Here is a 24,194-nt window from a genome sequence, read left to right as displayed (position 1 = left end):
GTTCACTGAAAATGAAAAACATTACTAAGAGAAATTAAAGGTCTAAATAAACGGAGCGATGTGAGTTGGAATGCTTCATAATATTGTTAAGATGGCAATTCTCCCCTAATAGATCTATAGGTTCAACACAATTGCTATCAAAATCCCAGCAGGCGTTTTATAGAAAATTGACAAAATAAGCCTAAAAATGTATATGAAAATGCAGAGGATGCAGAAGAGCCAACACAAATTTGAAAAAAAAATGAATGTCATATAAAACTATAAAAATCCAGACAGTATGAAACTGAGAGACATAGAGATCAATGAACTGAAATGCACAGAAATGAAAATCTAGAAAGACATTCTTTTTTTTTTTTTTTTTTTTTTTTGGTCATACGATTTTCAGTGAAGTTGCATAGGTAATGCAATATGATACTTAATACCATATAAAATATCAGCTCAAACAAATTAGAGACCTATAGAGCTAAAATTTATGAGTTAAAACTATAAAATTTCTAAACGAAAATATAGAAGGAAATTTTTGTGACTTTGGGTAGTTAGGCAAAAGATTCTTAGATAAAAATACCAAAAGCATGAGCTACAAGTGAAAAAGAGAGAGAGAGAGAGATTGGGCTTAGTTAAAATTTAAAACTTGAGTGCTCCAAAAGACATCATTGAAAAAATGAGAAGACAAGCCATAGACTGGGAGTAAATATTTCACAATTTATCACAAATTACATTTGTGATGAAGAACATGTATCCAGAATATGTGACAAGTTCTTAAACTCAATGTAAGAAGACAAGCAACTCAACTGAAAGTGAGCAAAACATACAAATATGCTCAACTGACTTTTACAAAAGAACAAAAGCAATTCAAAGAAGGAAGGAGAGCTTGCCCAACAAACGGTGCTGAGCAATTGGACAACTGAGCCCAAATCTCACACTTTATACAAAAAATAACTCAAAATGAATTACAAGCTTTTATGCAAGACACAGAGTTAAAATGGCAAACATTGAGCCAGGCGTGGTGTCACAGACCTGTACTCTCAGCTACTCAGGAGGCTGAGGTGGGAGGATCCATTGAGCCCAGGAGTTCAAGGACAGCCTAGGCCAAATTACTTTTTCTAAAATAAATAATAAATAAATTAAAAATTTTTTATTACAACCTTTGAAGAAAAAGTCATCAGAAATAAGACTGGACAAAGAGTTCTTAGACATAACACCAAAAGCATGATCCATAAAAGAAAAAGTTAATAAATTGGATCTTATCAACACTAACTGTTGCTCTGTGAGAGACCTGTGAAGAGCATAAAAAGACAAGCTACAGCATGAGAGGAGATATTTGCAGACAACATATTCTGTAAAGACTTGCACTCAGAATGCATGAAGAAATTTAAAAACCCAACAGTAAAAATGAAATCCAAATACAAAACAGGCAATGAGCAAGACAAGAACAGACATTTCTCTGAAGAGGATAAACACCAGACTAACAAGCAAATGAAAAGACACTCAACATGATTATCTAGTAGGAAAAATACAAATTAAAACCACAATCATGAGAATGGCTGAAATACAAAATAAAGGTAACAACAGGTGCTGGCAAGGATGCAGAGAAACTGGGTCACTCTTATATTGCTGGTAGGAATGGATTTTAAAATGGGACAGCCACTCTGGAAATGGGTATTGCAGTTTTCTTCAAACTTAACATGCAATTTACCATATGACTAGCAATTGACCTCCTAGGCACTTATTTCAAAGACGGGAAAATGTTATGTTCACAAAACACCTGTACACAAATACTCTTGCAGCTTTATCCATAACACCTTCAAACTGGAAATAATGAAATTGTCTTTCAGTGGGTGGAGGAGATCTGCTGGTTGAACTCATAACTGAGTCTACACAAGTGCCCTTCCTCAAGGCTACCATCCTGCTTCTCTGTGGAGTAAGTGTTTTATGCTTATTTCCCACTTTCTCACAAATAATATTAAAGACATGTAATGAGGGATCAAAATTTAATAAACATAAATTTTTACTGCTCCATCAAAGATAATCTGAAGTGGGACTGTGGTGTGGAGCCACTGCCTTGGCGCTGCTGAGGTACTGGGTGTGTTACCCACGGCGGCATTTGCAGCATTAATGGAAAAGTCAACATAATGAAACAGGCAGACAGCATCTTGGTATTTCTGTGAAAACAGGTTTCCCTCCAGGACTCTGAAGGCAGCTCAGGGGACACACTTTCAAAATGGCAAAGATCAATTATGGTTCCTAGTGGGACACAACCGCTAGCCTATTCCGACTCAGCACTCTCTCACTCTCTCTGTTTTCCCTCATCCTTCCAACTTATAATTGTATAAATTTTCAAATGTGCAAAGAATCTGAAAGAATAGTGCAGTAAAATTCAAGTTACCACCCTTCCATATTTGCTTAATATCTCTATATACATGAAAACAGCATGTGGAGTGATGGACAACAGAGACCCAGAAGGGTAAGGGTGGTTGGCAGAGGGTGTATTATGAGAGGGGTTTCTTGGTGGGTACAATGTATCTGTCTGCAGTGACGGATGCACTGAAGGCCCTGACTTTACCACAACTCAATATAGCAGTGTAGCGAAATTGCGCTGGTGCCCCCGAATGTATATGAACTTACAAAATAAACAATAAAATAACATATCTCTTTATAAATATAGGTAGATAGGTTTGTATAGCATGTGTGTGAATGTGTGTGTTTATGGAGAGAGAGGTATCACAAATGAAGAGATTAAGATTTTGTGACTGAGCGATTCTGAAGTAATTTAAACATAAAAACGCATGGATAAATGTGTCTGTGAAAACAAACCTGAATACAAACATGAAAGAATATGTCTATAAACACATACCTGGATAGATAGCTTATGAATGAATTCCCTACCCCAGCTCTCTTACTGGTTACCCTGTGAACACAGGCAGGCAGGAAACAGGACCCAACTAGGGTTCCTCATCCTTCTCTTGCTTCCAGGCAGGTCCTGCATCCACTCCTGCTGCATAGAGGGCTCCCATCCCTGCCTTGGTCTGTTTCACAGGTGCTCCCCTAACTTTCTCTGCCACCACTGCTTTACCTGGGTGGAGCTGAGGCTGCCCTGACCAAGAACAGCACCACCCACCTGTGCCCCCAAGACCAGGAAGTTAGGAGGAACCACGCAACAGGGTCAGGAACTATCCCACCTCCCCAGTCAGTCTGAACTGATGGCAGGAGATACTGATGCTTGCTTTACTCATCCTCATTCCCAGCTCATTTATTCTTCATTAATTCAGTCCAATCTCCCCAGCAGTCACTTCACCCCAGAAGCAGGCTGACCTCTACTCTTCATAATCAGGAAACCCCAAAGCACTCTCTGTCACCTCCCTGATATCATCTTCAGCTCTACATCATCACATGTGGGCTCTAACTCTGCAGAGCAGATGTTCCCCACAGGGTCAACCCCTGAACACTGGCCCCAGATATCCCCCATCTCTTCCCAGCCCTTTCAATGTTGCTGTGAATCTGTCCCTCACTGAGAACTGGTGGGGAGATGTAGGGGAGGAGGGGAGATTTCTTTGTGCTGTGTCAAGGCATCGAGACAGACCTCTCCTTCTCTCCTGAACCTCACACTCTATCCCTTCCCAGACACTTGAAATAAAACACAGAGCAGAAATGTCTATTTAAGAGCTAAATATCTATAGTATAAAATATGAAGACAGAGTAGAATAGGGTAATGCAGGAGAGTAGAACAGGGGTGAGGGAAACTCAAGGTGCCAGGAAAGCTGGTCCTGGCTCCCCAGGAGGAACCGTCACCAGGACACTCACTCATAAAGCTCATCTATAATAATACAATTACTGCACATGTGATATATTAAAACATAATAAAATAACAAAATTACAAAAATCATATGGCACAGCTGCAAATACCTCATATATGCTCACCCTTATCATTCATCCAACCACAAGAAATAAATGCTGTTAATTTCCCCATTTCATAGATGAGGAGACTGCGGCACCAAGAGGGAAAGTGCTGGTGAGACCCAGGCAGGGAGTTGAATCCAGGCCGACTGGCTGCAGAGTCTAGCCGCCCTCAGTGGCGCCAGTGGACCCAGGAGATGATACCAGAGACTGAAATCCCAGCTGTGCACTGCCCTGGTGGTCTCCTGTCCCAACCGGGTGTTGATCCGGGCCTTGTAGGTTCCCATGCTCTAGAGAAAAGAGAGAAACAGTAAATGTTCCTCTGGGTGCAGGGCGCTGCTTTTTATTCCCTGAGGACTTCTCCCTCCTCAGTCACTCCAAAATCAGATTCACCCTTTCTCTGGGGGAAGATGATGTCCCCACTTTTTTCTCCCTCCCATGGAACTTTCCCCAGCCCCTGCCAGTCCCCTCCCATGACTCCATCATGGTGCAGGGAGTGAAAGGACCCCAGGACTCAGGAACAAGACCCAGGAGGAAACTCAGTGCCCTCCCCTCCTCTCACGCCTGACCAGCCCTGACACAGTGGGAGGCCTCTTCAAAGAGAGCCCCTGGCCCTATCTCCATGTCCTCCAGTCCTGGGTTGGGTCACACACACAGTCCTCTCCCTGTCAGTCCCCAGGCCCTCCTCATCCGTGGAGGCACCTGCACACCAGGGCAGGCCCTGCACATTGTGAGTTCTTTCCTCCATGGCAGCTCAGCATTCCTCCCCTCCCAGCTCTAAGCAGGCAGCTTCTAACTGGAGATCCCATCAGGAAGCCCTGGGGCTCACAGGGCCAGCATGGAAATATGTGGCTGGATGGAGTCTGCACCTGACCTGATGCTGGGGACCCCCTTGCTCAAGAAGCCCTCCCCTCCCCATAACCTACACTTGGGCTGTGATTGCCCCTGCCTGGTGCACTCATCCCTGGAAATGCAGCTCCATCCCAGAACTGCCGCTTGGTGGGGCTGCACAGCCTTCCTGCCGTGTTCCTAGCAGGGATTCCACCCAGGCCACTGCCATTGCAGCTCACAGGGGATCTTCTCCTTCTCCTTGTGGAGCAGAGGGTTTCTTCAGACGCCTCATCCTGAGGCTGCCTCCACCCTCTGCACCTGGGGATTGCTACTGCCACAGCCACAGTCTCCCACATGGACCCTCCGAGAAAACAAACTCCAAATTTGAGTTCCTGTTCCACTCAACATGCTTTACAGCATCAGTATTGGAGGACATCTTATTAAGATTATCCAGCTGAAATTATGTTGATGGACATCAACATTTAAAGCAGGAATTTTGAGAAATTAACTTGTGATTTTCATCCCCTTGTTCTGGCCAATATTCCAGTGACCTGTGAGGAAACCATTCCTGCCTACAGGGAAGCAGAATTGACAGTCCCTCTACAGGAGACACCACAGGTGAGAGCAGGAGGGACCACAGACCTGCACTGCCCCTGCTGTGAGTGCCTCCTGGACGGGGCCCTCTTGCTGCAGGGCAGGGGATGAACCATCCCATCTGCTGAGGCCTGAGGGGCTGACTAACAGTGCAATTAGGTTCAAGGATGAGTCACCACCACCCCACTGGCCAGACACACAGAAGTGGGGAAATGGCAGAAAGACTCGGGTTTCCTGGACACCCCAGCCTCTCACTGTCCCCTGCACTGCCTCTGTCTTTACAAAAACACAAAACTTTCTGCTTTCTCCTCTCCCCTCAAACAGCTTGACTGTGGGGACAACAATTCTGACTGTCTCTTATTTTAAACTTGCCAGGCAATGACTATGTTAAGAAGAAAAACATTGGCCCAGGAAAGGCAAGGTGAGGCCATAAAGCACAGAACAAAGCCCCAAAAACACAGCCCCTGGGGACTGTGACTCTTGGGGGCTGGAAAAAGTAATATCTGGACATAGGATGAAAACAGGGAACCAGCTGCCCTGTCAGGGTGCTGGTCCCCACTCCCCAAATAGCCCAGGGACATCTGCTTATCTACTCACGCATATCATCCGCAAGGAATGGGGAGGCAGGGGCCAGGGAGGCAGGGGCCACATGGTGGGAACCTGGAAAAAGCACAGCCTTGAGTGACCCAGAGGACACAACACCCCTGAGAGAGAGCTCCCGGATGAGGCGCATGGGCAGCTGCACGGTGGAAGAGGATGGCCGTGTGCACTCAGGACCCTCCCTGATACAAGGGAGGACACAAAGGGAACTGCGCATGCAGGGGCCCTCAGTCAGCCTCGTGGGTCTTTTTCTTGGCATCCTTCTGATGGCTGGAGAAACAGGGGAGAGTGATGCAGAGAGCAAGGGACTAGAGGCTCTGCCTCTCCTTGGATTCCTTTCTAATTTCTAACCTCTCACCAGATCACATCTGCCTTTACTATTGGCTCCCTCTGAGTCCATGATCATTCAGGCTCTCAGCAATCAGCATGCAATTCCCAACTCACCCACCTAGATGCAACCTGGTAAGCCTGAAAGACAGACTGGGATGGGGACAGAGCAGGTGCCATGGCCCTCCCTGCTGCCCAGTCCTCACCTTCAGCAGGAGGAGGCCATAGCTGGACGTTCGAGGGCCTTAGCCCAGCCTTGGCTTGAGCAGAACTTAAGGGTGTCAAAAATAAGCCACATATGATGGTTCATTTTCAATTTTAAGTGCCTTAGTATAGGTTTAATATGGACATAAAGAGACACATGGACACAAAGAGATAAAAAAGCAAAATGTACTAAGCCATCCCCCAGCTCCTTCCTGCTTTCCTTTTCATGCACCAGCCAGGTGCCGATCAGTTGGGGCCCCCTCGACGATCCCCTCCCCACCTCACCAAATGATTTAGTTTAGGCTAGCTTGCAATGTAGATAATTGTGCCCTTTCTTATCACCTAAATGCAGCCATTAGGGCCATAAATTAAATGTTTGAGGAGTCCTGAGACAATCGCAATGCATTATGGGCTGCAACAAAATGCAGCAAAAAGACTCTAAAGAACATACTTGAAGCTTTAATCAAACTACAATAGGCAACATCCAGAAAGACTGTAACCCCACAGTACTCAGCTAATGAGGAACTGGGGGAGGGACATGGGCACTAGGGAATAAATTGTTTGTTGAAACCGTCCCTGGTGTGTCTGCATTCCAGACACCCGATACTGCAAAATTGTTGCTAAAAGTCTCACTTTCACTGTTCTCTGGGTCTCTGAGAGAGACAGTTCTTTGGGTTTGGATGGGTGAGTTTGTTTCCTACAATCTAGTGGCCTGTATGGGGATCACTGTGCTTGCATGAAGTGAGACTTTGGCGGAAAGAGGAAAAGCTTACCACTGGATTCATGTGGCCCATTCTGTCCAGATGTCCAGGTTCCCCACAGAAGCCATAGACAAACTTGAAACTGTTATTCAGAAGACAATGAAAGTGACACAGGGAAAAAGAAAAGCAGGCACCACGGCAACCAGGCAAACTTGTGCACAAGCCCAGGTGGGAAAATTGGACTATGAGCACTGCCTTGGTGGTTGGGCATTTTCAGATGTCAAGCTTGTGTGACTGAGACGTATCCTAGATACGAAGTGAGTGTGGAGACCCAATCGATGGTTCTGTTCTCCCAGGAAGGAAACGGCCAGAGATGGACAAAACAGTTGCAAAGCAGTTGACTTGCGGGTTGTGAAGAGACCTCCAGTAAGGGGCATTGAGTACACAGGGAAACTCAGACTCAGGGAGCAACCGAAAATGGGAAGCAAGAATTCTAGGACTAGGGACAAAGGAAGGAGGAAGCCGAGAAGGCCCCCTCCAGCATACCACCAGATAGTCCACTGGGGAGGATGTTACAGGCTTGGGGGAATAACCCCCGAACCAGGAATAAGGAAAAACAAAAAATAATTAAGTATTGCTGTTTTCTCCAGCCTAGAGAGCCCATTCGTCAGCCTTTGGTCTTTTGGCCTACGTTTAGCTCAAATAAGGAATGTGTATGCCAAGCTTTAATTCTTTATGTGAATAATAAATCCCCATCCTCACAAGAGGCAATGGGTTATGCTGTTTGTTGGATTAGTAAATTAACCCCATGTTTCCCCTTAAAGAGAAATAAAAAGAGCATAGTAAAGAGCCCTCACCCAATGAAAAGCCCTGGGATCCCCTAACACGCTTGCCCTCACGCCATACATCTCACAAAGTAAAGAACAGGGAGATCAGGGGGCAACAGGAAGGTTGGAGGAAAAGGAATCTGGGGGTCATGAAGGAGCTAAATCCTTAAATCCTTGTCCAAATTTAAGGAAAGAAATAGAACGATGTAAAAAGGACATTAAGAATTTCCCTATTCCTTCTAAACAGCAGGGGTCTAACATGTATTCTCTCAGAAAAGTCCCTATGGGACAGGGAAAAATTGGATTTGTGAGTATGCCTTTAACAAGTACTGAGGTTAGGAATTTTAAAAAGGAAACGACGTCACTCTTAGAAGCTAGCTCTCAGTAAGGCTGCAGAGGGCCTGGCGGGCTATATAAGGAAAATCAGAACTAGGATCATAAACACAAATGACTACGGGGTCAGCAAATAATAAAAAGGAGGGCTGCAGGGCTGGGTGGGAACTGTGGCGGCTGCTCAGCTGTTCTTACAGTGAGGAAATAGTAGGATGTGAGGAATAGTAGGATGGGTCCCATCTCCGTGGCCTCAATTTTGCCAACCTTACAGTGGCTCAAGAAGTGGGTACTCAGCCTGGCTGTGGAGAAGGCCCCGCAGAAATTTCATCAGTCACCTAGCCCCACCCTGGTGACTGCTCACCCAATGAAAATGTATGCCTGGAGATGAGGACCAATCATAAGCAGGGAGGGCGGGGCCACACGCCAAACGGAAAGTTCACGACCAATTACAGATTTCTTTGTTCTTTCCCCACTCCCACTGCTAAAAAAAAAAAAAAAAAAAAAAAAAAAAAGAAAGAAAGAAAGAAAAAAAAGAAAAAGAAAAACGTCTTCCCAATTATATAATGGCGACTGTAGTACAACCTCGTGATTATGCTAAAAGTCACTGAACTACTTGAAAAAGGTAAATTATGAGGCACATGAATTATATCTCAATAATACTAACGCCGTCCGGAAAGTCTCTTGCGACTGAGAGAACTGCCTCCTCCCCAGTACACATTTCTTAGTGTTCAGGGCACCTAGCCAGGAGTCCTCAAACCTATCTTCATAGAACCACCTGAAGAGTTTTTAATATCCACGGTTCCAGGCCACAGCCAAAACCAATGGAATCAGAAAGCCTAGGTTACATCTAAGCCTTAGTATCTTTTAAAGCTCCCTGGCTGGTTCCAATGTGTGTAGTCGAGTTTTAGAACCACTATTTTAGCCCACGGTTTGAACATCCCTGATGGTACCAAGCCTGCCTTTAACCTCATCTATTATCTTTGTTTTTGTTTCCTCTTTTTTTTCTTTTAGAATGGGCTGGGGGATCTCACTCTGTCACCCAGTTGGAGTGCAGTGGTATGATGATAGCTCACATCAGCCTCGAATGCCTGGGCTGGAGCAATCCTGCCACCTCAGCCACCTGAGTAGTTGGGACTACAGGCGAGTGCCACCACGCCCAGCTATCATTTACCATCTGGTGCCATCCTCCAATAGACAGTGAACCATCTGTGATCAGGAACTGTGTCCATTCCATCTTCGTCAACCTTACAAACATATTTTTAAAATGGAACTCTACCTATGATTACTAACCATTCTCCAAGACCCCTAGCCTACACTTTTCTGTAGATGAAAATGTCATACATCACAGAGTTTTAACAATTTCTCAGTTTTCCCATCCATATTCACTGATTATTTATTTCGGTCATCATAATTTATTGAGCACAGCAGCGATTGGGGTCCTGTCCCCACCTTAGAGGGATTATTTACACTGCTAAAGGTCACAAGGGTAGGGAGGGAAAGAGAGGGAGATGGACCCAGCTCTCCTGACACTGGTCCCAAGCCCTTCCCTCCACAGTGTCTACCCTCTCTCAAGGACTTTTTCTCCCTGCGCCAGTTCCAGCAAAGGGTCTCATTTAGCTCACCCCCAAAAAGACTTCTAATACTTCAATGACGATAATAATAATAATAATAATAATAATACGTAAAGCTTGTTCCAACGCATTTAGATGTGATCGCGACAAGACAAGAAGCCAATCCCTCCCTTTCTGGGGTAGGGGAGGCCGTGATGATCTTGGACTTCCGGTGAGTCGCTCCCCAGGGTCTAGGCCTGGCTGCCCCTCCCCAACCAAACCTCCCAGGTCTTTTCTGTCCAAAGCCCTCCCCCTCTACCCAACCTCCAGCCGCTTCTTCCCAGGTCCATCAACTACGTTTTCTCTCTCAGCACTCGCCTTAGATCCCTGGACTTACCAGCACACAGGCGATTTTCTCCTTGAAGATTTAGGCGCCACTGCTGGGTCCGGAAAAGAAAGAGAAACGGCCCAGTGCGGTCGCCTGCCGCATGTGTAACTCAGGACGGGGCTGCGCTGGGAGCCCACGCGCGTTTTCAAGTCTGCGGCCTGGAGTTCACTGCAAGGACTGGGATCACCCGTCACCCCGCCCTGGTCTACGGAAAACGAAACGTGTTTACTGATGTAGAAACAGAATAACGGCGCTGCGGGCTGGGGAGGGCGGAGCTGCCTTCAGGCTTCTGGTCTCCAGCTGCGGGTCACTCACACCTGCCGCTGTGAAATGCAGACCCGCGGGGCAGGAATTCCGAGTCCGGGCTGGAGCGCGATCTGGATTGTGACTCGCTTGAAACAGCACCGCGGTGGATTCGGATCCGGGTGAGTAGGGAAATGCGCCTCAGCCCCTCCCACGGGCCGCCCACGGATTCCAGGATCCGAAAATGCTTCCTGCTGCTCCGCCACCCCTGGAAGGCAGCGCCCGCCTCTGGGCGGTTCTGATGGAAACGGGCTCCACCGCCCGCAGGAAAACCCACAACTAAGGGGCCAGGAAAAAGCCTCTCAGGGTCCCGCCACTTCAGTGAGGATCCTAATTTACACCCCGAGTGTGGCCCAATCACAGACTGGAGCGAAGGTCACTGAAACAATACTAGACCAGCGGGGCCCAGAGCGCTGCCGCTCACAGAATGCGGTGACGGCGCCACCTCGCGTCCCTTCCCTGACCTGCCTCAGGCGGACGCAGTGACGCGTGTTGCCTGGAGGCTGGAATACACCGGGGATCAAATGCAGAGAATGGAGAAAGGAGGGAAGGATGGGGGGACGTGTTGAAGAAAGGAAGGAAGAGGGAGAAAAGGGGAGAGAAAAGGTGACGGCGAGAATAATATTTAAAATATGTGGTTTTATTATTTCTAACTTTTATTTTTGTCCTTTATCTAGTTCTGTTATTTATGAGCATTTTTACCATAGCTATTTTTTCTCTGTGTGTGAATCTGTAAATATACAGCTCCTCATGCTTATTTCCGAGCCTGCGAGATCAAGTTACAGACAACATGAGCTTCTACCTCCAGATGTGTCAGGGTGCATCTCTTGGGTACAAGAACAAGGATTTTGTTTTGTTTTACAAAATCAAAATACAAATCTCAAATAGGATAATATTTTTAAACCGTCATTGGGGCATACTTTGCATGAATAAATGTATCTATTTGAAATGTACAGCTCACTGAGTTGTACTCTTTGACTGTTTTACACAACAACGTATCTGCTACCACAATGAAGATAAATAACATTTCCATAGTGCCCTAAAGAACAGCCGTGTAGTAAAATTCCATGCAGTTGTTAAAAAGAGGAGGATGAATTTTTAAGTATTGTTATGAGAAGATCTGTGCCCAGCCTACTTTTACCCATTTTTAAAAGGACAAGGATATATGGAATTATAATGCCAGTAATACCACTTAGATAATGTATATTTTAAGTAGAAGAAAACCTTGAAGATTACTCACCAAAATTTTGACAGGGACTGGGATAACTTTGTGACTTTCAGTTTCTCTGAAACGTTGGAATTTTTTATTATAGTTTAAAATTTTATTTTAGCCAGGCACGATGGCTCAGGCCTGTAATCCCAGCTCTGGAAGCTGAAGGATAGCTTGAGCCCAGGAGTTCGAGGCTGCAGTGAGCTATGATCTCACCACTACACTCCAGCCTGGGTGACAGAAAGAGAACTTGTCTCAAAAATAAATAAATAAAATTAAAAAATAAAAATAACAAACTTGGATTTGTTTGGTGGTTAAGAAAGAATATTTGTTTGAAAATGTTAGGAAGGTAACCAAATACTTACAGGATTTTAAAAACCAAAGTGTTAATGAAAACCCAAATCCAGAAACTCTCTTTTAAGAGGACTTCATATTTTCATGGCATTGATTCCTTCTCAAAGTGCCTTTGATAGAGCTGTTCTTAGTGCAGTAGGGAGATGTGTAACAATTTCACAAAAGGGGCGGGCTGTAATAAAAAGGAAAACGCAAAATCCAGTGGGGACACATTGTCCCATTTATTTTCAAAGCACGTTTGAAAACTGCGCTGCTATAGTGTCTTTGAGTTAAGACAAAGTCGAGGAAAATCTTGTCCTGGAGTATTGATTTCCGTTTTCCAAGGGCCAAAGTCTTTCGAAGCAAGTCTAAAAACTCAGGCTGACTTCCGGATCTAAAGAAGTCTCTAGAATGTTTGTGCAGGCCTCCAAGCTGTAAGAATCCAGCCCATCTTGGTGATGCTCTCTCGGGCTCCACCCACTGGCAGTAGCCGGAAGGACAGGACGCGGTGAAATGGCATCAGTGAGTCAGAGGCCAAAGGAGGATTCCCGGCCCCAGGGCGCAGGATGTGCTTTGTCATAGTGGGGTTGGGGTAGCGAAGCGGAGGCAAGGACACTCAGGGAATAAATGGCAGAGGAAGCAGTCGCGCTAGGGAGGATCCAAAGCCTTCAGACTTCTCCTTTCTTTTCTTCCTGTTGAGTTGGAGGGGACCAACGTGGTCCTGGGAGGGGAGGTCCGTGGGATGTAGAGAATGGAGTCGCTGCAAAGGGGCGTTGCACGCCCCACACAAGGGTCCTGGTTCTCTTCTCCCAGCTACTACTGATGAGTTCAAACTAGGAGAGCAAGATTTGTCCTTCGCAAAGTAGACTCCTTATCTCACACTCCGGCTGGTTTACTAAATCCATTCTAGTAAAACACAAAAACCAACAACCGAATTCTGCTTGTGACATTTCTGACCGCTAGAAGGTCCTCCCCCTCCCCATTCCTCGAGTGCTCTCTTCTTGCCTCGCCCCCTCCGCTTTGTCTCCACTTTCCCATCCTTGTCCATCTCTGGACCCAGCTCCTGAGTATCCCCTCCTTCTTCAGAGGACGTCCCCTCATGGAGTACAGACTCCTCCACCTCCATGAAAAAGAGACAAAGGCCGCTGAGAGGGACCTGAAAGACTCCCGTTTCTCCACCCCGGAGGTCAGCCTGTCCCAGGGTTTGCTCAGGCTGTGTGTGTGTGAATGAGTGTGTGCCTGTGTGTGTGCATGTGTGTGTGTGAATCTGTGTGGGTGTCTAAATATGTGTGTGTGTGTGTGCAAGTGTGTGTTCCTGTGTGTATGCGTTAGTGTGTGTGTGAGTCTGTGTTTATGTGAGACAGAGAGAGTGTGTGTGTGTGTATGTGTGTGTGTGTGTGTGTGAATGAGAGTCAAAGTGCTAAACCTGGCATCCAGGAAACCTCCCCACCTTGGCACTGCATTCAGGAGTCAGTGTTATGTGCACCTGTGCTTTTATTTCAGGAGCTGGGACAATTATATTAACCAAATATGCAGAGTGCCAAGGTCCCCACCCCAAAAAGCGTTAAAGAGGAGGGTGAGATTGGAGGGGCCCCTGACTCCAAGTCTCCTGATTCCTTCTACACATGGGGATCTTGAAAAAAAAAAAGTGCAGGACATTCCATTCCCTCCTGGGACCCACAGGGAAGCCAGAGCCACCGTGCATATCAAATTCCATCAAAGAAAAACTATTATAGCAAAATTTCCATGCCACATTTTTAAATCTACACAATGGCTCAAATAGAACCACCACCAAAAAAATGAATTCCTAGCTCAGGTGAGATCACTGAAGTTGGCTGCCAGGCGTAAGGAAACTGCAGGTATAAAAAGGACATCTCTAGTTAGGGCTGCAGCCCAGTTGCCCCTGCATCTTAGGGCCCTTTGAGAGGACCCAATCCATTCAATAGTGCAGGATGAGGCAATTTTTGGTGAGAAAGGTAGACTCTCCTTAGACCTCTGGGGTTTGTACATTTACTTTCTGACTTTTTAGATGTTGACTTCATTTTTGAACAAATTACAGTTATGCAATTTGCTTTGACTTTAAGTGTAAAACAGGAAATATTCCTGAAACAGAAAACAAGGGCCAGGTGACCTGCACTGTCACCCCCCTCTGTGGCTTCCTGATGCAATAAAATTGTGAACCAACAAATCCATGGCTAGGCAAACAGTAAACTCCATTTCAGCAAATGTTTCAGAGGTTCCTTCTTGCCTAGTAATGTTCTAGATTTACCCTAGCCTTAATATTTTACGTCTATATTTTCCTAGCTGTTGGTTTTTAAATAATTCATGTATTTGGTTTATTATTTAGAGTTGTTGCAGTAAGCCATCTGGAATCAACTATGGAAGGAAGTTCAGTAAGTAAATGTGTAGTTCTCTATTAAACAACTGCTAAGGCCATCTGAAAAATGTATTAACCCCAAATCCAATCACTTCTCACTCCTCTACTGCCTCCCCTCCAGAGTCACCCTCTCTAGGATAGTAAATCAGAAGGGCCTTCCAGCTGGGCTGCCTGCTGCCTCTCATGCAGCTGTCCATCACCCACACAACAGGCAGAGTGAACGTTTCAAATGGGAATTAGGGCACATCCTCACTACCACGTCCCACAGACACTCCAGCCTCTTCCCGTCCTCTCACCATTTCCTAACAGCCCCTCATCACAGGGACCCTCTGGCCATTCTGGCCTCAGCTCACAACTGTCAGTCCAGCTCACTTGTCTCCACTCACACAAACCTCTTGTCACTGCTCCAACCTGTCTCTGCCACGGGCCCCTGCTGTGACTCCCACATGCACCTGCTCCCCGGTGATGTACATAGCTCACTCCTCACACCATTCGGGTCTCTGTTCAAATGTCCCCTGGCCAAGTTCTCAGGAACCTCTTACCCAATAAAATATATCTCCTGCCGTCCTCACCAATGCCAGTCTTCTAATCCAGCTATATTTTCTCCATAACAATTGCCACTGATATTAGCATATTTTTTAAAGTTGTTGTCTGTATCACTGAGACATGTTCTTTGAGGCCAGGATTTCGTGCAGTCACCACTTGCATCCCCAGCATCTAGAACATCCCAGTACAGAGGAGGGGCTTGACAAATAAGGGGTGAATGATGGGTGAATTCAATTGGGATGCTGTTTTTGAGAAGCAATTTCATAACATGTATAAGGAGCGTTAAAATATTCATACCCTTTGACCAGATAATTTATATTTGAGAAATCTATGATTCTAAAACAAAATCCAAAATATAGAAGAATCTTTAGGTATAAGGATATTAATCAGACACTATTTACAATAAGGAAGAAAAACATGCAAAAGAAGAGTAGCTAGGTTGTTTTTTGTAAATAGTATACAGCAGGCTAAAGTAGTATTTAAGAAGAGTTTGTGATAACATATAAAGTTGCTCATTGATAATAATAATGTTTGAAAAGCAAGATTCAAAATAACTCATACAGTGTGACTACACTAAGTCGTCCTGCACAGACACCACATGCACAGAAACCAGGGGTGGAAACTCAGGGGGCGGCTGCAAAGCACAGCTCCAGGGCACCTGACCACTGATGTGTCTGAGGCTCTGCCAGGCAAAGATTCATCCTGATCCTCCCAGTGGGGACACAGGTAGTTTCCATCTTTCCACTTCTCTACATTTTTTACATTTTCTGTAACTGAGCAGATTCTACTTTCTAAAAGGATAAAATACTGATTATGAAGTTTGACAACATTTGAAATACAATTTTAATGAAAAAGTCCAAATGTCCTGTCCCAACTCAGGTCACTTTCTCTTCTTTTTAAAGATAGGGACTTGCTCTGTCACCCAGTTTGGAGTGCAGTGATCGATCATAGTTCACTGCCACCTCAAACTCCTGGGCTCAAGTGGTTCTGCTGCCTCAGCCTCTTGAGTAGTAAGGACTACTGGAAAGCACCACTATGCCCGTATATTTTTAAAATTTATTTTGTATAGAAGACATCTCACTATGTTTCCCAGGCTGATCTTGAACTCCCGGGCTCAAGTGATCCTCCTGCCTTGACCTCTCCAGTGTTCTAGGATGACACGCATGAGCCACTGTGCCCAGTCCTAACTTAGCTTCAAGCAACTTCTCCTGTCAACTTCACAGGGCACAATCTCCAGCTGATGGAGACTTCAGAAAGAAGAAATAAACTCTTCCTTCCCGTACATCCTTGAACTCCTGGCTGCAGCGATCCTCCCACCTCGGACCCCTGAATAGCTGGCACTACAGGCACGCACCACAAGATCCAGCTAATGTTTTGTGTTTTTTGTAGAGATGGGGTTGTGCCATGTTGCCCACACTGGTCTCTAATGTATGGCCTCAAGTGATCTGATACCCCAGTCTCCCAAAGTGTTAGGATTAGCATGAAGCCCCACACTAGGCCTGCAGCTGAGTATTTGGAGCCTAGGCAGGAAGTTGGTGTGGGTTTTGCACCTGGCTAATCTGAAAGGTGGTCCTGAAAGGTAATGTGTGATTAGGTGGGCCTTGGTTGGGGAGCATAGATGTCTCTGATGAGAAGAAAACAAGACAGCTGGGAAGCTTCTAAAAGTGAACATCAGTGGGCCCTGTGCTCACACAGCACTGGGACTTGGAAAATCTTCTCCCAGCCACTTTTGGCTTGTGGGATTTTTTTTATTTTTTACTTTTTGGAGACGGAGTCTCGCTCTGTCACCAGGCTGAAGTGCAGTGGCATGATCTCGGTTCACTGCAACCTCCGCCTCCTGGGTTCAAGCAATTCCCCTGCCCCAGCCTCCCGAGTAGCTGGGACTGCAGGTGCATGCCACCATGCCCGGCTAATTTTTTGTACTTTTAGTAGAGGCGGGGTTTCACCATGTTGGCCAGGGTGGTCCCAAATTCCTGATCTCATGATCTGCCCACCTCAGTCTCCCAAAGTGCTGGGATTACGGTGGCCCACCTGACCCAGCTTGTGGGTTTTTATTCCTCCTTCTTGTCTGCCAGGTTGTTGCAGGCAATCCCTTCATTTGGCAAACATTTATTAGACACCTACTGTGTGCCAGGCATTTTGTTAAAGGAGCTGGGGCTGAGGTAAGACAAACCAAACTCCCCTTGCCTTCGAGGTTGAGCCAGCCTTGCACACGCGGAGATCAGTAAGGAAATTCTTACACAAATGGTTGGCAGAACATGCAACTTGCTTTGTGGATACACATGTAGACCATCTGCTCTGACCAAGGCGTCACAGAAGTTTCATAAGAGACAACATTTGAGCTGTGTTTTGAAGTATAAGTAGGAGCCTGACAGGCATCCAGGATAGGAGAGCATTGCTCAGAACCCAGGACATGAATTTTTCTCCCCTAGGCCAGGCCAGGACTCAGATTAAGCTGACTGAGGAGCCAGAAGCTTCCTGGAGAGGACGTGTGTCCCACATCTGACCATCCAGAAGTCACAACTGCTCAATATTGAGTCTTGAGACAGAGAGAGAGAGGCCTGATTTGAAATATACAGAATTCTGCTTGGGGCCTTGTTAAAATGCAGTTTCTGATTCAGTAGATCCAAGGCAGGGACTGAAAATTGCATTTCTAACAAGTTCTCAGGTGATGCCAATGCTACTTGTCCCACTTTGAGACACTTTGTTACACTTTGAAAATCACCACCCTAAGGCCATCCATACTGATTTCTAACATCAGAAGAAGGCTGAGAGGCAGAGGTATAGGAGACACTAGACCATGCCTGGCCCATCCTGGAGCGCACCCCACCCAAGGCTGCAGCATTTGATTTCCTTGGGATCCCGGGAATGGCAGACACCCAGGAAGGAATCAAATGTCGGGTTACAGGGCAATTCAGAGGCTCAGCTTCACACAGCATCTGGGGCTCCTACTACTTCACAACTGGCCCCCACACCCTCAATCCTTCCCACCCCTTACGAAACTGACCTACAGGCCTTTGTCTGCTGTTCTGGGCTGTTTGGGCCTGGGATGTGACCCTAGGAGCTCTGAGTGTACCTTCTGATCCAAATACAGGGTGACTTCATATGACAAATACTTAGATTGGGCCCATAACGAGGACCTTCCAAATTCAGCAAATGGATTCAATCTTGGGTTTTCCAGGAGAATTACCCAAGTGTTCTCTCTTCTAAATATCACATACTTGAACCCACATGGACAGCAGAGGGAGTTCTGAGCCTGCTGAAGCCACAATTGGCAGATTGGACCCCGCAGAATTCCTTATAGATTGAGCTTCACCATTTACATCAGGATTTGGTCAAAATTTCCTTCACCAAGCCAATTGCATTTGTTAATGAAGCATGCCTTCATTCTGCCTTTTAATGAATGAAAGACAGACACGTAAAGAAAGATAGTGCAATGAAAAAGAAAACAACATACTGAATTATACTGGTAATAAACATCCTTGTTTAAGGAGTCATATAACTTTCAAACAGTATTTTTTATATTAAGGAAGGTAAAAGAGTTAATTCTGTCAGGCTTTGGTTTTTTGAAGTTGTTTTATTTTGAAGTATTTGCTTTTGTTTGTTTTCTCTCCTTTGGAATTATATTTTATTTTATGTTTTGACTTGACTCAAAATTCAAAATTTAAAAGATTCTCTCTTATTCTACCCAATCTTGACAGGTAGCCATTCATATCAGTTTATTGCTTATTCTTTCAAAGACATTTTGTGCATATACAAGCAAATATAAATGTATATGTATATAATCTTTCTCCCATTTCACTCAAATTTTAGCAAACTACATCTGCTTTCCTGCAACTTGCCTTTTCCCTTCACAATGTTTCACAAAGACCATCCCATGAAGAAATACCAAAAGCTTTCTTACCTCTTTGTGTCTTTGTTTGAAATTTTCATGATACTCCATTGTATAGATATGCAATATTTTAACAAAATAGAGATTGCTCATTTTGAGTGCAGTGCTTTTTAACCAGCCCCCTCCTGATAGGCATTTGGATTATTTCTTCCACAGAACAATTCTGCATCATGTAGCATCATGTGAAAAACTGTAGTGAGCCCACTCTTAGATGCATATCCTAGGGGAACTCACATATCCCTGAGAGCAGGAGGCAATGTGTCAGAATGTTCATTGCAGTGTGGTCTACAATAGAGACAACCTAAAGGTCAATGAAGAGGGAAAGAGATAAATTGTAGCATATTCCTTGCCTGGAACACTATCCAGCAATGAAAACAAATTAACTATTTGTATGAACACAGATTCATCTCATAGACCACGTTAACTGAAAAAGCAAGCAAATGAATGATAAAATCAGAAAGAAACTATTTAAAAGAAGTCTAAAAGCAAAGCCAGGCAAGATGGCCTTCACTTGTAATCCTAGCACTTTGGAAGGCCACAGTGAGTGGATCACTTGAGTTCAGGAGTTTGAGACAAGCCTGGGAAACATGGAAAAAACCCCCCTCTCCAAAAAATACAAAAATTGGCCCAGCATGGTGGAGCATAGCTATACTCCCAGCTACTTGGGTGGCTGAGGTGGGTGGATCGCTTGAGCCTGGGAGGTTGAGGTACAGTGAGCTGTGTTTGTACGTGGGTGACAGAGTGAGACCCGGTCTAAAATAACAAGTCTAAAAGACTTCAAGCAAGCAGACTTCCTAAAACTTAGTAAAAATATAACAGAATACACCAAATTCAAGACCCACATCCACCTGCAATTCTTGATTTGCTCAGTACAGTATTGACTGAAATATATGCATATCAGAACTGTGGAAAATCAAGGCTATCTACATATATTTCTATTATTTTTCTGTGTATACTACATATAGCCAATAATATTAAAATGTCACCAATTGACAAACCTGGGTGGTGCCTTCACGAAGATTTTTTATAATTTTCTATTCTTTCTTCCAGTTAGGACTACTTCAAATTAATATTTGTGAAGTGAATCCACAGGAACTGAGCAAAATAAGAAAAGAGTTATTGAGTGTGAGGAAAGCTGTGGAGAGGTACAGACAGATGGAGAGATGACAATACTGAGCATGTTAGTGACCTTCACAGTAACAGACTTCCTGGAGGAGTGTGAGCTGGAGCCAGAATGAAGAGGATAGAATATAAACGAGGGATGAAGGAGTGGGGACTTTAGGGGGCAAATATGGGATTGAGTGGGCCAGACTGGGAAGTGTGGATGGATTCTAAACATTCTGCTTTAGGTCTAGCACTTAGGGAAAGAGAAATAATGTTTATTTAGCTCCTTCCACAATCTTTAGAGAAATCTTCTGAAACATTACAAAAAAGACACACGAATAGCCAATAGTCATCAGGGGAAAATGCCAAGTAAAACCACAGTGAGAAACCACTAAGTGCCTATTAGAATGGCTGAAATTTAAATGATTAATAAATATAAATGTTGGCAAGGATGTGAAACAGTCTCATCCGTTGCCTATAAGAATATGAAACAGCCACTCTGAAAATCAGTTTTATATCATCTAATAAAGCTAAACAAGCTAGTACTCTATGGCTAGCATTTCCACTCCTAGGTATTTACTCAAGAGACATAAAGATTATGTCCAAGAATCCCTGTACAATAATGTCCATAGTTCCTTTATTTGTAACAATAAAAATCGGGATACCCCCACAATGTACAAAAAAATTGTGACTCAATGATACAATGGAATACTACCAGTATTGAAAATGAATGAACTACTGATACATGCAACAACCTGGGCAGACCACATAGATATTACACCAAGTGCAAAAAGCCAGACACGAGGGAGGCCATATGGAATGAGTGCATATGTATAAAGTTTTGAAACAGGAAGAGCTACTCTATCATGATAGTCATCAGATCAATGGCTGCTGGGGAAAGGGGGCTAAGTTGAAGGCAGAAAAAAAGAGAATTTTGTGTATCTTGATAGTGGCATGGGTGATATGACTGTATTTGTCAAAATTCATTGATGAATTTGATACAGATCTGATCATTTCAGTATATGTAAATTTTACAAATTTAAAATGCTTAGAATAAAAATGTAAATGTGAGTAATAAAAAATGGCAATTGAAAATTTTAGCAACAAAATCCAACAGCACATCAAAACAACACATCATAATCATGTGAGTTTCATACCAGGGATGCAAGGATTGTTTGACGTATGTGAATCAAAATATGTGATATATCACATCAATGAAATGAAGGACATAAGCCATAGTATAATCTCAAGAGATGCAGAAAAAGTATTTGGTGAAACTAAACATTGCTTCTTAATGAGAACTCTCAAAGGAGTCCCTTTGACAAAGGAACCGAGAGTATACACTGGGGAAAGAACAGTATCTTAAATAAACGGTGCTGGGAAAATGCTACCAAATGGAGAAGAATGTCACCAGACCCCTGTCTCTCACCATATACAAAAATCAACTCAAAAAGGATTGTAGACTTAAACGTAAGATCCAGAACTATAAAACTACTAGAAGAAAACATACTGGAAACACTACAGGACATGAGTCTCAGCAAAGATTTTATGGCTAAGACCTCAAAAGCACAGACCAAAAAAGTAAAAATAGACAAATGAGACTATATTAAGCTTAAAAGCTTCTGCACAGCAAAGGAAACATCCAACAGAATGAAGCAATAACCTGTTGAATAGTGAAAATATTCAGTAAGTATTCATCCAACTAGTATATCCATCCAATCAGTATATTATAGACTAATATCTAGAATATAAAAGGAACTCGAAACTTAGCAGTAAAAAATACAAATACTCCAATTAAAAAGTGGACAAAGGATCTGAATAGACATATCTCAAGAGGAGGCATACAAGTGGCCAACAGGTGTGTGAAAAACACCCAACCTCACTAAATACCAGGAAAATGCAAATCAAACTACAATGAGATATATCTTACCCTGTTAGAATGGCTATTGTTAAAAAATAAAAATAGATGCTGGTGAGCATGTGGAGAAAGGGGAACTGTTATACACTGCTGGTGGTAATGTAAATTAGTGCAGCCATTATGGGAAACAGTAGAGTGATTTCTCAAAAAACTGAAACCATTAATAGAACTACTATCTGATGCAACAATTCTACTTCTGGGTATTTATCCAAAGGAAATGAAATCAACATATCAAAAGAGTACCTGCACGCCCATGTTTTTTGAAGTACTATTCACAATAGCAAAGATGTGAAATCAATGGGTGAATTTATCAATGGATGACTGAGTAAAGTAACTGCAGTATATACACAATGGAATGCAATTCAGCCATTAAAAAAAAAAAAAAAAGAATGAAATCCTGTCAGTTGCAGCAACATGCATGGAACCAGAGGTCATGTTAGGTGAAATAAGCCAGGCAAGAAAAGACAAATATCACATGTTGTCACTCATATGTGTGAGCTAAAAAAGTTAATCTCATGGAGGTAGAGAGTAGAATGACAGTTACCAGAGGTTGAGAAGAATGTAGGGGTGGGAATATGTAGAAAGGTAGATTAATGGGTACAAATGTACAGTTAAATACAAAAATAAGTTCTAATGTTCTAAAGCACAGCAGGCCAACTAAAGCTAAAAACTATGTGTATTTCAAATAGCTAGAAGAGTGGATTTTAAATGTTCCCGACACAAAGAAAAGATAAATGCTTGAGGCAATGGATTCCCTAAACACCCTGACTTGACTACTCCACATTCCGTGCATGTGTCAAATGATCACGTGTGCCCCATAAATATGTGCAAATATTATGTATTACTTTAAAAATAAACTCAACACAATATGGGACATTTTAAACAGTACAATAATATGACCATGATAAAAAATTGCAAATATTTCCTTTTTATTAAGATCAACTTTGTAAGTTCAAGCAGAATGAAGCCCATTCAGCATCAGAAGAGGTGGCTCTCCTGAGAGAATCTTCTTCTCAGTTAAAAAGGCAGAAACAGAATTCCTGGAGAAAGTAAGACTTTGGAGAACTGCACACACCACTTCTCGGTGTCTGGGATTACCCAGACTTAGGGAGGGTTCACCTTCTGGGAAAAACTAAACATTGGTTCCTGTTCTTTTTTGTAAGACCACAATTTCAGAAAACTAAGAGAAAGCACCAGGCCAAAGGGATATACTCTCTTTTATATTTTAGAATATCCACCACCAAGTATGATCCATGCTGTTATGAGATGAATTGTGTCCCTCCCCAGCCAAAATTCATATGTTGAAGTCCTATGTTGAGAAGAGAGAAGTGACTGTCTACAAGCCAAGGAGAGAGGCCTCAGAAGAAAACAACCCTGCAGCACGTTGACCTTGCACCTGCAGGCTCCAGAACTGTGGGAAAATATATATTTATTATTTCACTCACCCAGCTTGTGGTACTTTGTTATGGCAGCCCTAGTAAATTAAAACAGAAATATTACCTTTTCTACCCTGTCCTATGTATGAACATGTGATATTTTTTAAGAGTATGAATTACCTGGGACTCCAAAGCATAGAGTGAGACAATGAAAAATGGATGATACAGGGTCATTTCCAAGCCTTTGTGGCCACCACACAAACGTGGATGTGTCCCCATTTCTTTTCAGTTTCACACAGAGCAAAAGTTGTGGACATAGAATCATAAACTGTGTTTAATTTATTTGAGATATTGAGTGAGCTAGTTTTGCCCTAATTTTATAGAAAGATGATGAACAATCATAATTGCTAAACCAAAGAGGCTTTTTGGCAGGGGATGAGAGGTACTATGTTTTCTCCTACTTTTAAAGTACATTTTCCTAAAGAGTCTTGTCTAGGAGTAAATGTCATCACTTTTTTCCTCTGCATTGATCACTTGGTTCTCCCTGCATTTCAGTGAGGTTGCTAGAATAGAAGTGTTCGTCCATGATTCACAGATGAATCAAAGAGGCCCTATGAGTAGAGAGCTTCTCCTGAGGTCACACAGCACGTGAGTCATGGAGCAATGACAAGCACATGGCTCTCCAGGTCCCTAGTCCAGTTTTCTGGGTGCCATGAGAATTCCAGCCTTTGGTTTTTCTTACATGTGGTTCATTTCTGAACCTGAGAAGGAGAATGAACCTCAGGTGAATAACAGTTTTTGCTGTTCTGCACTTGTCTGAGAATGACACCAAAAGATTTTTAAAGACTAATTCTTTGGCTACCAACCCCATTTTGCCCAGGCATCG

The 24,194-nt window shown here is 43.7% G+C and overlaps 2 long non-coding RNA genes across 3 annotated transcripts; both read right to left on the bottom strand.

Moving 5' to 3' along the window:
• Positions 1–1,122: 1,122 nt before the first annotated feature.
• Positions 1,123–10,666, bottom strand: LOC141410141 (uncharacterized). Of its 2 annotated transcripts, XR_012434058.1 has the most exons (3): positions 10,259–10,666; positions 5,917–5,979; positions 1,123–4,184 (listed from the first exon to the last, which is right to left on the bottom strand). It is a non-coding gene; the product is annotated as an uncharacterized lncRNA (long non-coding RNA). The 2 variants fall into 2 exon arrangements; XR_012434057.1 differs by lacking the exon at positions 5,917–5,979.
• A 524-nt stretch (positions 10,667–11,190) lies between these two features.
• Positions 11,191–19,211, bottom strand: LOC135970355 (uncharacterized). Its single transcript, XR_010586051.2, has 2 exons — positions 18,923–19,211; positions 11,191–13,001 (listed from the first exon to the last, which is right to left on the bottom strand). It is a non-coding gene; the product is annotated as an uncharacterized lncRNA (long non-coding RNA).
• Between the last annotated feature and the right edge of the window lie 4,983 nt (positions 19,212–24,194).

The sequence above is a fragment of the Macaca fascicularis genome, chromosome 4 (assembly GCF_037993035.2).
Source record: "Macaca fascicularis isolate 582-1 chromosome 4, T2T-MFA8v1.1".
NCBI classification, from domain to species: domain Eukaryota; kingdom Metazoa; phylum Chordata; class Mammalia; order Primates; family Cercopithecidae; genus Macaca; species Macaca fascicularis.
Note: the sequence above shows the minus strand (reverse complement) of the source record. Positions and strands in the feature narration are given on the sequence as shown.